Here is a 17059-nt window from a genome sequence, read left to right as displayed (position 1 = left end):
GAGTGGAAGTTCCGTCTTAAAGGGTCTGTGAAGAAGGAATCGGCGGGTGGGTAAAAATTATTTGAAATACGTCACAGGCACGTGACTGAGAAAAGGCGTTGTTAAAAGAAGCTTAGTTGTTTTTATTTCGAAAACTGCCACTACAGGGAATTGGCGCTGCATTTTCGCGAAAACCAACGACTAGATATCCAGTTAAATTCCATTTGGAGTCTTTGTAATTAGGGATGCACCGATATATCGGTTACCGATAAATCGGCCGATATATCGGCCTATCTTTTTCATATCGGTATCGGCCAATATCGGCTTCATGTAAACCGATATTTTCGGGAAAAACTTGACAAGTTATAAGGCACTCAATGAATACTAATTTAAACACATCACTTATATTTATACCCACAATTTAACATTTCCCTTTAAAAATGCAAGGTTTTCCACTATCTCAGTTTTATTCCGTTGTTCACGACTATGAGAAAGTAATTTCTTTAATTTCTCATACATCCAACAAACAATTGAAGTCGATACTGACGCTCTCTAATGCATTTGGTGTCACTAATGTAAACTTTGAACTTTTCATTTGTTCTACATAAGTTTGCTTATAACGCTACTTCTTAATTGTTGAACAAAAAAAGGAGCTGCATTTTTACTGAAAACCAAGCAAAGGATTTAACTTAGAGCACACCATTTTTTAAGGAAGGGGGTTAAGGCTAAAATATGTAGCGGTACCACATTAAACGAAATGTGACACATGCCTCTAATAAAACAAAGTAAAAACGTAAATGGCCCTAAAAAATGTTGATTCTACTCTTGGAAACGATATTCATGGAGAAATACAATTTTTTAATGGGCCGATAATATCGGCCGATATATCGGCTACGAATTTCTGATATATCGGCCGGCCGATATATCGGCTTTACCCATATCGGTGCATCCCTATTTGTAATCTGGCGTCACGTGGTGCTTCCCTTACAAAAATGTTCTTAAGAATTCCAAAGACCATTCTTTGGAACCCTATGGAGCCCTTGGGATCAAAGGAACAATTCCCCAAAGACTTTCTTTGGAATTCCTAAAGAAGTCTTGAGACAAATGTTTAAAGAATGTCTTGAGATTATTTTCCAAAGAAATTCTTTAGCAATTCTAGAGATAAATTTCCAAAGAAGGTATAAGGTTTATTTTCCAAAGAAACTCTTTAGGAATTCTAAAGATTAATTTCCAAAGAAGGTATAACGAATATTTTCCAAAGAAATTCTTTAGGAATTCTAGAGATAAATTTCCAAAGAAGGTATAACGAATATTTTCCAAAGAAATTCTTTAGGAATTCTAGAGATATATTTCCAATGAATGTATAAGGTTTATTTTCCAAAGAAACTCTTTAGGAATTCTAGAGATTAATTTCCAAAGAATGCATAACGAACATTTTCCAAAGAAATTCTTTGGGAATTCTAGAGGTAAATTTCCAAAGAATTTCTAAGGTTTATTTTCCAAAGAACGTCTATGGATTATTTTTCAACGAAATTCTTAAGGAATTCCAAATTTCCAAAGAAAGTCTAGGGTTAATTTACCAAAGAAATTCGATAGGAATTATTGAGATAAATTTCCAAAGAACGTCTATGGAATATTTTCTAACGAAATTCGTAAGGAATTCTTCAGCTAAATTTCCAAAGACGGTCTGGGGTTTATTTTCCAATGAAATTCGTTAAGAATTCTAGAGATGAGTTTCAAAGGGCCAGATATATTTGCAATTATGCTTTACATATAATTATCTCAAAATATTTTTACCCAAATTGTTTAGCTGGAGTTTTCCTACATAGACATTGACTTGATGGGTAAAAAATTAAAAACGTTTCACGAAGGCTTGTCCCGTACCTAAGGCTCAGCTGATATGGTTTATCATATTTACCTTATTTTTGTTTTTTCCCCTTTAATAATCCGTGAGGTGTTTATGCAAAGTATAAATTAAATTAAAAGTAAAATACGCGTAATTAAAATCGTGATGTTTACCCTTACAAAAATGTTCTTAAGAATTCCAAAGGCCATTCTTTGGAACCCTATGGAGGCCTTGGGATCATTTTCTAAAGAATCAATTCCCAAAGACTTTCTTTGGAATTTCCTAAAGAAGTCTTGAGACAAATGTCCAAAGAATGTCTTGAGATTATTTTCCAAAGAAATTCTTTAGGAATTCTAGAGATAAATTTCCAAAGAAGGTATAAGGTTTATTTTCCAAAGAAACTCTTTAGGACTTCTAGAGATTAATTTCCAAAGAAGATATAACGAATGTTTTCCAAAGAAATTCTTTAGGAATTCTAGAGATTAATTTCCAAAGAAGGTATAACGAATATTTTCCAAAGAAATTCTTTAGGAATTCTAGAGGTAAATTTTCAAAGAATGTATAAGGTTTATTTTCCAAAGAGACTCTTAAGGAACTCTAGATATTAATTTCCAAAGAAAGTATAACGAATATTTTCCAAAGAAATTCTTTAGGAATTCTAGAGGTAAATTTCCAAAGAACGTATATGGAATATTTTTCAACGAAATTCTTAAGGAATTCTTGAGATACATTTCCAAAGAAAGTCTAGGGTTAATTTCCGAAAGAAATTCGATAGGAATTATTGAGATAAATTTCCAAAGAACGTCTATGGAATATTTTCCAACGAAATTCTTAATGAAATCTTGAGATAAGTTTCCAAAGAAGGTCTGGGGTTTATATTCCAATGAAATTCGTTAAGAATTCTAGACATGAATTTCAAAGGGCCAGATATATTTGCAATTATGCTTTACATATAATTATCTGAAAATATTTTTACCCAAATTGTTTAGCTAAAGTTTTCCTGCATGGAAACCGACTTGATGGCTAAAAAATTAAAAACGTTTCACGAAGGCTTGTCCCGTAGCTAAGGCTCAGCAAGTGCTGAAATGGTTTATCATATTTACCCATTTTTGTATTTTGCCTTTAATAATCCGTGAGGTGTTTATGCAAAGGTTAAATTAAATTAAAAGTAAAATACGCGTAGTAAAAATCGTGATGTTTAGATTTACAGGGAGTATAAGCTGGCAGTCGAAACTTTCGCTTTTGAAAAGTAAAATTAACCTAAAATTAATTCTTTTGTGACAGTTCTATCTTTATTTCGAGCGTAATTAGAGTCCAAAATAAATATTTTTTTAAAAAATATTGTAGATAAAATTTGGTTAAACGCGTTTCTGGTACTCAAAAAACTCTCAGTGAAAATACATTATTATAGTTAACAACAACATCTTTATCTACTGCTTGGCGATTGAAGCCTCCAAAACCCACTTAGTACCCCATATATATGCACAAAGTTAAAACTTTCTGCCGTTTTCGGATGTTTTTAGGTCGACTAATGACTGACTTTATAAGCAGTTTCGCACTGCATGCGAGAACTGCCCGCACTATAAGGTGTGTTGTTCAGCATATAAGAACTGCACTCCCTGCATTGGGATATGGTTCTGCATGTGAGAACTATCATCGTTTCTAGAGGGCTAACTTAATTTACCCCATTATCTTCCCTATATTTCCCATGAAAATTCCTAAGATATTTCCCAAGAAAATTCCTAAGATATATCCCAAGAAAATTCTTAAAGGGACTGTAAAGAGGTCGGCGGACCGTTGAATTTCTTGTTTTAAAAAAACTCACCCGACCCATCCTCCCCTCTCTTGTGATTGGTTGTGATTCGCCCTGCTTCGGCGTTTCCCCTATTCTGACCCGCGAGAGTCCGAATACATTTGGAATTTCTTTAGGAATACTTTTGGAATTTCTTTAGGAATACTTTTGGAACTTCTTTAGTAATACTTTTGGAATGTCTTTAGGAATACTTATGGAATTTCTTTAGGAATACTTTTGGAATTTCTTTAGGAATACTTTTGGAATTTCTTTAGGAATACTTTTGGAATTTCTTTAGGAATACTTTTGGAATTTCTTTAGGAATACTTTTGGAATTTCTTTAGGAATACTTTTGGAATTTCTTTAGGAATACTTTTGGAATTTCTATGTTTTTCTATGGAAAAAGGGGCCAATTTTCCGCAATTTTCCTTACGATTTCTTAAGACGTTTCTTTATGTTTGCCTAAGAAATTTTCTTATGGAATTCTTAAGAACATTTTTGTAAGGGTATAGCTGGCAGTCGAAACTTTCGCTTTTGAAAAGTAAAACTAACCTAAAATTAATTCTTTTGTGACATGTTTTATCTTTATTTCGAGCGTAATTAGAGTCCCAAATAAATATTTTTTTTTAAATATTGTAGATAAAATTAGGTTTAACGCGTTTCTGGTACTCAAAAACTCTCAGTGAAAATACATTATTAAACTTAACAACAACGTCTGTATCTACTGCTTGGCCATTGAAGCCTCCAAAACCCACTTAGCACCCCATACATTTACACAAGGTTAAAACTTTCTGCCGTTTTCAGATATATTTAAGTCGATTAAATGTCTGACTTTATAAGCAGTATCGCACTGCATGCATTAACTTCCCGCGATATAAGGGGTGTTGTTCAGCATATAAGAACTGCACTCCCTGCATTGTGATATGGTTCTGCATGTGAGAACTATCCTCGTTTCTAGAAGGCTAAATTAATTTGCCCCATAATCTTTCCTATACTTCACGAGAAAATTCCTAGGATATTTCCCAAGAAAATTATTGACATATTTCCGAAAAAAATTCTAAAGATATTTTCGAAAAAAAATCCAAGGATATTTCGCAAGAAAATTCCAAAAATATTTCCCAAAAAAATCGAAAGGTATTTCCCAAGAAAATTCCAAAGATATTTCCCAAGAAAATTCCAAAGATATTTCCCAAGAAAATTCCAAAGATATTTCCCAAGAAAGTTCCAAAGATATTTCCCAAGAAAATTCCAAAGTTATTTCCCAAGAAAATTCCAAAGTTATTTCCCAAGAAAATTCCAAAGTTATTTCCCAAGAAAATTCCAAAGTTATTTCCCAAGAAAATTCCAAATTTATTTCCCAAGAATATTCCAAAGCTATTTCCCAAGAAAATTCCAAAGATACTTCCAAAGCATTTTCCAAAGAAAAAGAGGCCAATATTCCCCAATTTCCCAAAGAACCCCTTAAGGATTTCTAAAGAAATTTCCCAAGGAATTTTCGAAAGAGTTCTAAAGAAGATTTTTGTAAGGGAATTGTGACGTATTTCAAAATTTTTTAACCCACCCGCCGCCCCATTCTTTGCAGTCCCTTTAAGACAACAAGATGTTCACTAACACTGGAGACTATTTTATCACCAACAATTGAAAACGGTCTATTGTTATTCATATAATGCTTTAAAAGTAAAGTACTTTAAAGTTTCACAAAATACCATGGCTTTTCATCTGGAACAGAAACTATGTGGAATACACGCGTAAAAGGGTTTCACACATTCCTATCCGTGTTCAGGTTGTAACGGCCGGCTACTTCACTCGCCGTATAGGCGCTGAAAGCCGCGCGTCTCCATACTCCCCAACCCTCTATGCCTTTAGGGGTGTCCTATTGTCATCTTAGCTGGGGTGGTCCTCGTGACCCTGACCTCCCGGACTAGTATGCCATTAGGCACTAATTGGCGTTTCCACGAATCTTAATGAATTTTTGGCGGAGAGATGAGAAGAAACTCTCCGAATGGTTTTATGACAGGGTTGACTTGGGGGATTCTGTTGTTATGACTAATAAAAATCAGTTCTATTTCTTCCCTCAAAACGAAGAGTCACTTTTTTAACATCTCCTACATTCGCTACTTAAAATCGCGCTTGTAGAGAGAATTGTAACGCTAACATATCCGGGAAACGTTACAAGGTATCTTCTTCGTGTTCTTTATCAATTTTGTAACGGACAAACTAGGTATAAGATTATTTAATCCCTGATGCTCTAAGTAGCTATGAAGATAAATAGAGCTTTTTGTGCCTAACCTTCAATCTATCTATTGTATTTGCAAATAACTATGTCATGTTCGGAACATTCATTATCAGTCACCGTTTGCAGTACACGAGCCATATGTGGGGTCTAAAATTATTACGTATTCCAACGTCATTCGTCCCAATTTAACACTCAATAGTATTAGGCTTAGCAAAGGCTTAATTTTAGGGGTGGGGATCGGACAAACTTTCACGGATAATTTGGCTTTTAAATTGAATATTTCCCGTCTAAGAGAAGTCGGAAAATTGGGGACCAAATCAACGCAATAGCATTGCAAAATTTCAATACACACTGATGCAAGCCTGCAAGGACAGCTGCGTTTCGATTTCTTTGCCCGCAATCTTCATCATAGATATCAAAAATATGTCCCTGAATGCATTTCGAGAAACCCAGAACTATACATATAATACTTCTCTTCGAGAGAAGTGTACCACAAAGCTTGGCAATTGTAACATGATTCTTCCCAACATCATTTTACATTTGGAACAAGGTTACTGAACCGAATCACACAGGCGATAAATAATTTCCTCCTCATTACTTTATTAACGCTTAACGTTTTGCCAAGACGCATGCCTTTGTGGAATTTTGTCCCACGTTAAGACGAGGTTTGTGGGTTGATTGCTGAGGATTTAGTACCAAAAAGTCGGGACATACAAGGGGATTGATACATTGCTGTCTCATGACACAAAAAGAATGCATCAGCGCAGGGGTCAATAAGCGAGATGTAAGGCAAAGTTTTACCCCCGTGTCTTTCCCTCTTAGTTCCATCGAAATTGTCCATTGCGAATTACCATGTTTTACAGGTTCTGCGCTGCTTGTTGATGAATATTTAACAACCAATATGTTTGTGATATCCATAACGGCTGTGAACCAATATGAATTCGTGCAACGTTGTATAGGTCATACTCCCTTTTCAGGTCGATTGAGACCGGTCATATTCCCTTGGAAACGTCTCTCGTTTCAATCCTTGGAAATATTTAATGAAACGCGCAACTCTTTCGATATAATTAGAATTTCCTAGCATTAGGTTTCTGTTCCTCGTATCTTATCAATTAAAGGAAAAATTCATCGTTTAATTTTCGTTTTTTCAAAATGAAAGACCAAAATAAGTAATGAATATTCATTAACAATGTTAAAGAAGATACCAAATAGTGTGGTAGTGAAGCTAAGCTGGGGGACCCGTCACGTGGTACAAGCTGACCGCGAGGAAGACACCTGGACGATACCCCTCTGGTTGCAATATTTACTTCATCCCATATAGTTTTACGTACCAACCCCGAATTCATTTAATTGTTGGTATCGTCTTTAATATTGTAGTCTAGCTAAGCCGAGGGGTCGGACATGGAGCTAGTTTGTGTACGGGATTTCAAGATTTTGGGATTTTCAAACGGATTTTGAAATTTTGACGAGGATTTCAGGATTTTAGGATTTTGCGTGGATTTTGAGTGGGAATTTGGAATTTTGACCAGGATTTTAGGATTTTGAGTGGGAATTTGGAATTTTGACCGGGATTTTAGGATTTTGACTGGGAATTTGGAATTTTGACCAAGATTTTGGGATTTTGAACGGTATTTTGGGAATTTGACCCTGATTTTAGGATTTTGAACGGTATTTTGGGAATCTGACCCTGAATTTAGTTTTCTACTTATTATTATAGTGTTCTGAGCGCTGAATTTTATGCCAGTGTGTATTATGATCGGTTTTCAATCCCAAGTTTATTATTTTCATTCGATTTACTATACTACCACTTAAGTGTAGTATAAAAATTGAAATTTAGAGTGGATCACCTATTTAGCACATTTTGATGGCATTTTTAATTTCGTTTTAATGCATGTCAGGAGAAATAACCGACCGTCCCATCACATACCTTTTAGGACCCTAAAATTTAAACTGATTTTTAATTCTATCAAAACCCGGCCTATCTACTAGTTTTCATCGTAACATGTTTAAACATTTAAGAAGTATAAAGTTATCCGAGAGTTATCCGTCGAAAAATATAATAATGATGTTTTTGTTAATGTTATTACATTGTATGCGATAGTATGAATTGAAAATACCTTGGATAATACAATGGACTTAACGGTAACATTTAGAATATAATCATTTTAATTTTAATACTTTGGACACTGTAGCGGGTTCAATACATAATTGTGTCTTTCACACATATTAAACTATCAGGTATTGTGCAGAGATATTTTTTTATATCACAATAACCATGTGTAAAGAATGTCGACGCTTTGAGTTCGATATACCCGTTTCTTGGTAGCTTCAGTTCAAACCAATTGCACAGAACACCTATAGTCTTTTTAGAAGGAATATACGCATAACTACCTTCGAAACTTCTCTCTTTTTGCGTTTTCCCCGTTGTATAAGAAAATTGCAGAACTCTGCCCACAAGAAACGAATCTTCATAAGTAAAAGCGCAAAAATCACCGATAACAAGGCAGTCAGAACGAAATGGGCTTGATGTATTGTTAGACTTTACTACCCCAGTTTTAGGTGCATTCGCTGATAGATCCTGAACTCTAAGAAGCCTGTCATTCGAAAGTTTTTGGTTGCTATTAAGCAGCCATAAGGCGGTAGTTTTCCTGATGAAAACTGAAGTCCCATCTTTTATGAAGGTCGTATATGGTGATTTTTGGTCTAAAACTACTTTTTCTCCCGTTTCGAAAACAGGTAGGGATTCCCGACTTTCAGGAGTTCTTCTAAATGTGGGATTACTAGCTTTATTTCTCGGTTGAAGGGCTATTAAATCTTCAAGTAATGTACATTCATCTTCAACGGGAAGGTCGTTGTTTACACTATTTACCTGACCTTCAGAATCATCATAAGAATCGATTTCAGGGTCACGTTGAGGTTTATTAGTAGAATGACGTGATTCATTTTGAAAAGTAAATGTGTCCAACAATAATGTTTTATCTGAAGCGTTAGTGGAAGATTTCATTCCTAAACGTTTGGCTATTTCTTGAGCCTCTTTCTTGGCATTCATTACTACTTTAACTATATCTTCCAATAAGGGAATATTTGGAGTGGTTTCTTTTTCATAGGCAAATCTTAAACCATCTTTTTTTGCTTTGGGTGAACGAAAGCGTCTTCTTTGGCTAACTGCATTTGAATATCTAGGCGATGAGTTCTTCTTAAGAATTCTTGCAAAGAGAAATTAGTTATGGTAGAAAATGTAGAAGTCATACTCCTTGAGGCTCGAAAAAGCTTCTCGCATGGTTGTGAGCCGAGTAAATGTGGGAAACAAGAAGTGCCGCTTTTGTTTGATGGAGAGATGGACAACTCTATCAAGGAATGTGCGTTTAACTCTATACACTGATAGCAATTGCGAGAAAGGAAGTTCTCTCCAATTTGGCACTGACCACTTTTTTTAATCCATGTTTTCCAAATTCTCAAGAAAAAAACTGCAAACCAAAGAGTTTGAATTCTTTCCAGAAGCGACATTTCTTTGGATAAAAAACACACTGTTACGCTTCTCATAAGTCGCAAATACAGCGCCGTCGCATCGCTCTCAGGGACATTTTCTTTTAGTAGAGTTTGTATTCTAGGAGAGCGGTCGCTCTCTTAGATAAGACCTGATACTCCCTCTAATGCTAAAGGAGGGTTTTTTGATTGACCGTAACTTTTTTCGTATTGTGTTTGCAGCTTTCAAATTTTGCCAGTGAACTAAAATTCGGGCCCTAATTTTGTGGTTAAAATTTCAAAGAGATCCAACTAATAGTTAATTCTATAAAGAAAAAAGTTGTTAAGGGTGGTTTTAGAATCCATAAAATTAATCAGACATTTGGTGAAAGATACTATATTGTTCCATAGAGATAACATGGGATTTTATTGAAAAATGACCTTAATTGGGATCGTGTATAAAGAAAACTATTCATTCGTTACGTTTGGGAACCATCTTAAATTAAAGATAACAGTCCATAGATGTGCCTTCCCTTAGTTTCATTAAGATAAATTAAGTTTAAGTATTGATTTTTATCATTATTAACACATACTTTGACTTACGTTGTTTTGGGTATTGGAATTACGGCGTTTTACCACTGTTAGAGACAAGCATTTTAGCCCTCATTTTTTATATTGGACTTACGGCGTTTGTGTCGTGATTCACGCCGTTAGCGGGATATTAAGCAAGAAAAACATGGCGTTTGAGCTGTCGGTTAAAATTAAAATTTTGGATTTGGAATTAAACTGGAGGCTAATTACGTATGATTTTTATTGTTTTCACAACAAAAAACGTCAATGAAATTTACTAAAATTAATTTTAAATTTAAAAGCAGACAGAATATTTTATTATTAACGAATTTCGCTCAGCTAATTTCGTTAAGCCTCGGTCAAGGTAGCGTTGCCGTTATGTTGTCTGTTGATGTTATAGGAATAGGCAACATTAACTTCGGTTGAGATAAAAGCTAGACAATACGAATACTGTTGGTATGTTCAAATTAATTATTAATCTTACTGGTAGATCAATTAATTACTACATTATTATCTGTGACAGCTAGGACACATCAATCAGCTGTAGTGGTAAATTTTACACCTTGATGATGAACCCTCCGCTGGCTGAATGCTAGCGACAACTTTTCAAGGGAAATAATGACAAACAGAACTGTATATAGTCTTTCATTTAATAACATTCTATATTTGCATTATTTAAATTTAAATTTTGTATTAAACGTGCAAAAGATTGCTGTTCATTGGTTCTCTAACATGTTTTCTTAATTTTCGACATACTAACGTAGCTTTTGTATTTTGAGGGCGCGTTTTTTTTTAAAGGCGTTTATAACACGATGTATAGTTAAAATTATATTTATTTTGGTTTATGTTTAATGTGTAACACACTGTTCAGTGTTACAGTAGTTCTGCAACTAAGCCTTCAAAGTTTCTGAAATTATTGTAGGTAAATATCAAAGAAACGAAAGTGTTCATTTTCAAAAATTGTTTCAAACTAACACTCACAGGTCTTGGTTCTGGTTTTAAGGGGATCCATTCTCAGGCTCTTTATTTCATAACGTTTTTTGTTTGGTTAATTAACATAAATTTTTGGTTAAATATGTAATACACTAGTTTTTGGTAAGTTTCAGAAATTAACGGAGCCGAATGACAAAGAGATGGATTTAATAGCTTTCATTTCAACATAATTAAAACCATATAGATTTATTCATTTAATAACTTTTTTCGATTGAAATTAGGCCTAAAAAGTCAGGGAAAAGTCTGGGATATTGAAAATGGGCCAAAAAAGTCAGGGAAAAGTCTGGGAAATTGAAAATGGGCCTAAAAAGTCTGGGACAAGTTTGGAAAATTGAAAATGGGCCTCAAAAGTCAGGGACAAGTCTGGGAAATTGAAAATGAGCCTGAAAAGTCAGGGAAAAGTCTGGAAAATTGAAAATGGGCCTGAAAAGTCAGGGAAAAGTCTGGAAAATTGAAAATGGGCCTAAAACGTCTGGGACAAGTTTGGAAAATTGAAAATGGGCCTCAAAAGTCAGGGACAAGTCTGGGAAATTGAAAATGGGCCTGAAAAGTCTGGGACAAGTCTGGGAAATTGAAAATGGGCCTGAAAAGTCTGGGACAAGTCTGGAAAATTGAAAATGGGCCTAAGACGTCTGGGACAAGTTTGGAAAATTGAAAATGGGCCTCAAAAGTCAGGGACAAGTCTGGGAAATTGAAAATGTGCCTGAAAAGTCTGGGACAAGTCTGGGAAATTGAAAATGTGCCTGAAAAGTCTGGGACAAGTCTGGAAAATTGAAAATGGGCCTAAAACGTCTGGGACAAGTTTGGAAAATTGAAAATGGGCCTGAAAAGTCTGGGACAAGTTTGGAAAATTGAAAATGGTCCTAAAAAGTCTGGGAAATTGAAAATGGGCCTAAAAAGTCTGGGACAAGTTTGGAAAATTGAAAATGGGCCTCAAAAGTCAGGGACAAGTCTGGGAAATTGAAAATGAGCCTGAAAAATCAGGGAAAAGTCTGGAAAATTGAAAATGGGCCTGAAAAGTCAGGGAAAAGTCTGGAAAATTGAAAATGGGCCTAAAACGTCTGGGACAAGTTTGGAAAATTGAAAATGGGCCTCAAAAGTCAGGGACAAGTCTGGGAAATTGAAAATGGGCCTGAAAAGTCTGGGACAAGTCTGGGAAATTGAAAATGGGCCTGAAAAGTCTGGGACAAGTCTGGAAAATTGAAAATGGGCCTAAGACGTCTGGGACAAGTTTGGAAAATTGAAAATGGGCCTCAAAAGTCAGGGACAAGTCTGGGAAATTGAAAATGGGCCTGAAAAGTCTGGGACAAGTCTGGGAAATTGAAAATGGGCCTGAAAAGTCTGGGACAAGTCTGGGAAATTGAAAATGTGCCTGAAAAGTCTGGGACAAGTCTGGAAAATTGAAAATGGGCCTAAAACGTCTGGGACAAGTTTGGAAAATTGAAAATGGGCCTGAAAAGTCTGGGACAAGTTTGGAAAATTGAAAATGGTCCTAAAAAGTCTGGGAAATTGAAAATGGGCCTGAAAAGTCAGGTAAAAGTCTGGGAAAGTGAAAATGGACCTTTTTAAAGGTCAGGGAAAATATATTAGAGGGAAAGTCTGGATAACAGTATCAGGGTAACCAGAAAATGTGTTGTCTGACTGTCTGACATTTCTCATTTCTAATTATTTAAATTCAAAGGGCTGTATTAACTTCTAACCTGACAGGTTAGTAGTAAACAAATACCGGGCTGCCAGGCTGTCTCTTACACAACAAAGTTGGCCATTCTCGCTTATAAGAAATGAATCTTTGTCATATGCATGGCCTTCAGGAGCCCCAGGACTCCCAACAGAAGCAGGGTGGGAAATAAGGATTTTTTTTCAAACTAGACATTGGGCCAGCCTGGAATAAATATACTGGTCTATGACCATTGACCAGGGCGCGTTGTCTGGTAAACTAATGAAGTGGAATTTAAATAGTTGAGATAATGTCTGGACCCTGGTTTAATACCCTAGAATTTTCTTTGTGGTCCCGTAGACCACTGACCCCCTCCGATTTAATTTTTAACTGGTCATTTGACCTGTGCCACCGCCTTATTTCCCACGCTGAACTGAAGTGAAGATTTCTTTTGCCCGGAGCATAACCTACTCGATGACGCGCTATCGTCAACATAGGTAACAGTAGCGCTAGTTAATTCAGGATACCGATATCTAATTTGCTCAAATCAGGGTAGAATATATATAGGACGTGTGTCCAGCGACCCCCTGTTTGACTGGAAAATTTATAGGACATTGTCCACTGGAGTGCGCAAAAATTGTGCCGCGTCTTCAAAATCAAACTATCAGAACTTCGGAAAAATTTACTGGTCAACTGTCCAGTGACCCCCTTAGTGTTTAAAATATTTATGGGACATTATAAAATTTTATTGCACAATGTCCAGTGTTCTGTGCTTATTTCATTCCCAGGACTCCCAACTGAAGCATAGCCCACTCGATCCGCGCTACTGGACGCTGCACTGCGGCTGCTCGAGTGGGCTATGACTGAAGTGAAGATTTCTTTTTCTCTGAGCATAGCCTACTCGATCACGCGCAACACATCGCAGGGTGGGAAATAAGGATTTTTTTTAACTGGACATTAGGCCAGCGACCCTCCCGAGTCCTGACTTTCAATAAATAAACTGGTCCGTGACCATTGACCAGAGCACGTCGTCTGCTAAACTAAAGAAGTGGATAATTAAAATATTATTATTTTAATGTGTGGACTCTAGTTTCCCTTCAATTTTCTTAGTAGTCTCGTGGACCACTGTTCCTCCGATTTAATTTTTGGACTGGACCAAGCAATTTTTATACTGTTCATTTGTCCTGTGTCACCGCCTTATTTCACACGCTGGCGCGAGTTGCTTTGCGTTGTCGAGTGCGTGATGGAATGGGCTATGCCTGGAGTCCCAAGTCACTCCCAACCTCCGCGACTTCCTACCCAAATTCCCACTAGCATAGCCCACTCGATCACGCTCTCTTTTCTCCGCCTACATATTTTGAAGAGGGTACTTTTTAGGCGTATTAGCAATCTTGAAACATCTTTGTGGACTTTTAGGGTAGCCCTGGCTATATTGTGTTTAAGGTTTTAAGCTTAATATCAAACAGACGATAGTTAATGCTACAAAAAGTTTGAAATTGACAATCACGGATCGTCTTTGTGAAGTTTTAAGGATATCCGAATTTCATATTGGGCTTATGAAAATTTTGAGCTAAAGCTTAAACGGACATAAATCAGCGTTTTTAAAAATTGTGTAAAATTTTCAATTTGGTCCTATTTCTGGAATTTTTAGGGGAGCGCCTCGCGTTTGAATAAACGATTGTAAAAAATTGTATTACGTTAATTATCATAAGACTACAAACTTCTAATGATTTAAGTTTTTGTTTTTGAAGTATCATTACAAATAAATGTTTGATTGAGCTAAAGTTACGGTCACCTTTATATATGTTTCTGCTTAGTGCAGATTTTGAAAATGTAAAACAGTTTCTTAACAATCTTAATTAAAATGAAGACTGAAGGAACAGATATTAATCAAAAATGTCTTGATTAGAATCAAGACCTGAAAAGTATCGATAAGACTGAGGTTATCACTTGACTGAAGGATCAGATATTAATTTTTCTTTTTAATTGAAACTTAAAGGCATGCTTAAGAAAAAACAACGTTCCATTACCGTTTTCCGTTGAAATAACTTATTTTACTGGTAATCAATTTCAAAAATTTACTTATCTCGGCTTTTCGACCACAATTCCATTCCCCGAAAACATTTTATCATTACATTGTTACAGTAAAATTAATTACTTTTGGGAGATACCGTGTCAAAATAAGCTATAAAACAACAAGAAAAACTGTAATAGTGGTCTGTTTAGCCATGAAAACAGCCTTTAAATAGTTAAAAGCTCCATATAACCCTTTCGAGACTATAGCGCGAGCAGCTTTCTTCCGTGAGCATGGATCGAGTGGGCTATGATCCAAGGGAATTTTTTCGCTGTTATCTGCTATTTTCACGGACCACTCGTTCACGCCAAATCAATCTTTCACCTCACTTGAATTTTTCATGATTATATTAAGATTTGAAGGAACAAAATTCCAGATTACTATTTTCACTACCATCTCCCTCTGGTAACCTGAAGCAAACTTTCCTCTCATTTTGCTGCTCATTACCGGTGTCATTCCCTTGAGTTTCAGTTCTTTATAACTACTATCATGAGTTTATTTATTTCAAACCAAAATATAAAAAAATTGGATTCTTTTTCCTTTTGTGCTACTTAGAATTTACAAATGTATATAACGTTGTTACATGCCATATCAAATAGTCTCTAACCATTGTTAGAAACTAAAGAGAGAAATTGCGGAGTAACAATGATCATGCCCTGAACTATGAGAAAGAACAATACGACGGTTGACTAAAGTACACTTGATATTACATCATTTTGCAAAACCGCCAGTAAAAATCTTACTGTCCCTATTGAATTTACCGCCATTTCTTTTAGAATAAATAAAATGTTCCACTGCAAAGCGTGCCAGGACGAATGGGGATGTAATGTCTTAAGGAACCTTTTTAAAACGCAAAACCATACACGTACTCTCTCAAAAGTAATTAATGTAATGATAAAATGTTTTCGGGGAATGGAATTGTGGTCGAAAAGCCGAGATAAGTAAATTTTTGAAATTGATTACCAGTAAAATAAGTTATTTCAACGGAAAACGGTAATGGAACGTTGTTTTTTCTTAAGCATGCCTTTAAGTTTCAATTAAAAAGAAAAATTAATATCTGATCCTTCAGTCAAGTGATAACCTCAGTCTTATCGATACTTTTCAGGTCTTGATTCTAATCAAGACATTTTTGATTAATTCTTAATGAACATATATTCTCAACCGCGGCGAAGTTTTGTTTGTCCTTCCCGTTTAAATCATTGTCTCTCAATCCATGTGTAGCTTTCGATGTTTTGTCCTTTAGGAACTTTAAATGTGACATGCTGCATACAAAATCTCCCATTGGTAATATTATCGAAGGTTTCAGTAGACGGCATCTCATTTTAGCGCCTATATGAACCGGGTCTTGAAACGACAGTGGGTTTTCGTGGTTATAATTGCAATACCAAGCACCGATGGAATCGTTTGACGGCTTTCCTTGTTTCATTGGGCCAGAAATATTTTGAAGAATCATCGCTTTCAATAAACGAGGATCGCCGTCGCTGGAAAATCCGACAACATTTATGCCTTTCATCGAACATTCATCTCGAATCGTTTTCCAGCGTTTCATTACTTCACTACTGGAAAATTTGTTATCCGTTCCTATTACGCAAAGGCAAATTGGTGGTACGTTGGGATAGAGAGGTTGAGCCATGTATACGTAGGCATAATTCGCTTTTGCATATTTTTTAAACATATCTTCCGCTTCCTCATAACTACTGAATTGCAATGAATCTGATTCGGGGAATCCCTTGTCGTTAAGTGGCCGGACAAACCCACTGTTATTGGAAAAGGTTCAGATGGGGTTCGGTTTTTAACCATGGAGGGTTCAATCGACAGAAATGGTGCTATAAAAAACCTAAAATGGTAAAATCTAAAACAATGGTTCACTGGTGTACCTTAAAGGGTTCATCCACATGAAAGGCTCCTATATAAACCTTTTAAGGTTCAAATTATCACGATGCAAGGTTCAGAGATAAACGTTACGAAGTTCATTTGAATAAAAGGTTCAATTCTAAATCTTGAAAGGTTGAATGACAAACCTCACATGGGTCATATGAAAAAAGATTCAATGCTAAACCATGGAAGGTTCAAGTATAAACCATGGAAGGTTCAGGTATAAACCTTGCATGGTTCATTTAAATATAAGGTTCAATTCTAAACCATCGAAGGTGTAGTAAGAAACCATACAAAGTTAATCTAAATAAAAGGTTCAATGCTAAACCATGGATGGTTCAATGCTAAACCATGGAAGGTTCAGGTATAAACCTAGCAAGGTTCATTTAAATATAAGGTTCAAATCTAAACCATCGAAGGTGGAGTAAGAAACCATGCAAACTTAATTTAAATAAAAGGTTCAATGCTAAATCAGGGAAGGTTCAGTGAGAAACCTCACAAGGTTCAATGCCATAACACTAAATATTAAGTTTTATTAAGGTTCAAATTAAAAAAAATTGAAGGTGCTTTAT

The 17059-nt window shown here is 35.7% G+C and overlaps 1 long non-coding RNA gene across 1 annotated transcript; it reads left to right on the top strand.

Annotated features, from left to right (window-relative positions):
* The first annotated feature begins 9679 nt into the window (after positions 1–9679).
* On the top strand, positions 9680–10619 carry LOC149720210 (uncharacterized). The gene is made up of 3 exons (XR_016377710.1): positions 9680–10119; positions 10194–10344; positions 10412–10619. It is a non-coding gene; the product is annotated as an uncharacterized LOC149720210 (long non-coding RNA).
* The last annotated feature ends 6440 nt before the right edge of the window (positions 10620–17059 follow it).

Source organism: Phalangium opilio, unplaced genomic scaffold (genome assembly GCF_054372755.1).
Source record: "Phalangium opilio isolate 3A_F unplaced genomic scaffold, DU_Popi_V2 ptg000002l_1, whole genome shotgun sequence".
Taxonomy (NCBI): Eukaryota; Metazoa; Arthropoda; class Arachnida; order Opiliones; family Phalangiidae; genus Phalangium; species Phalangium opilio.
Note: the sequence above shows the minus strand (reverse complement) of the source record. Positions and strands in the feature narration are given on the sequence as shown.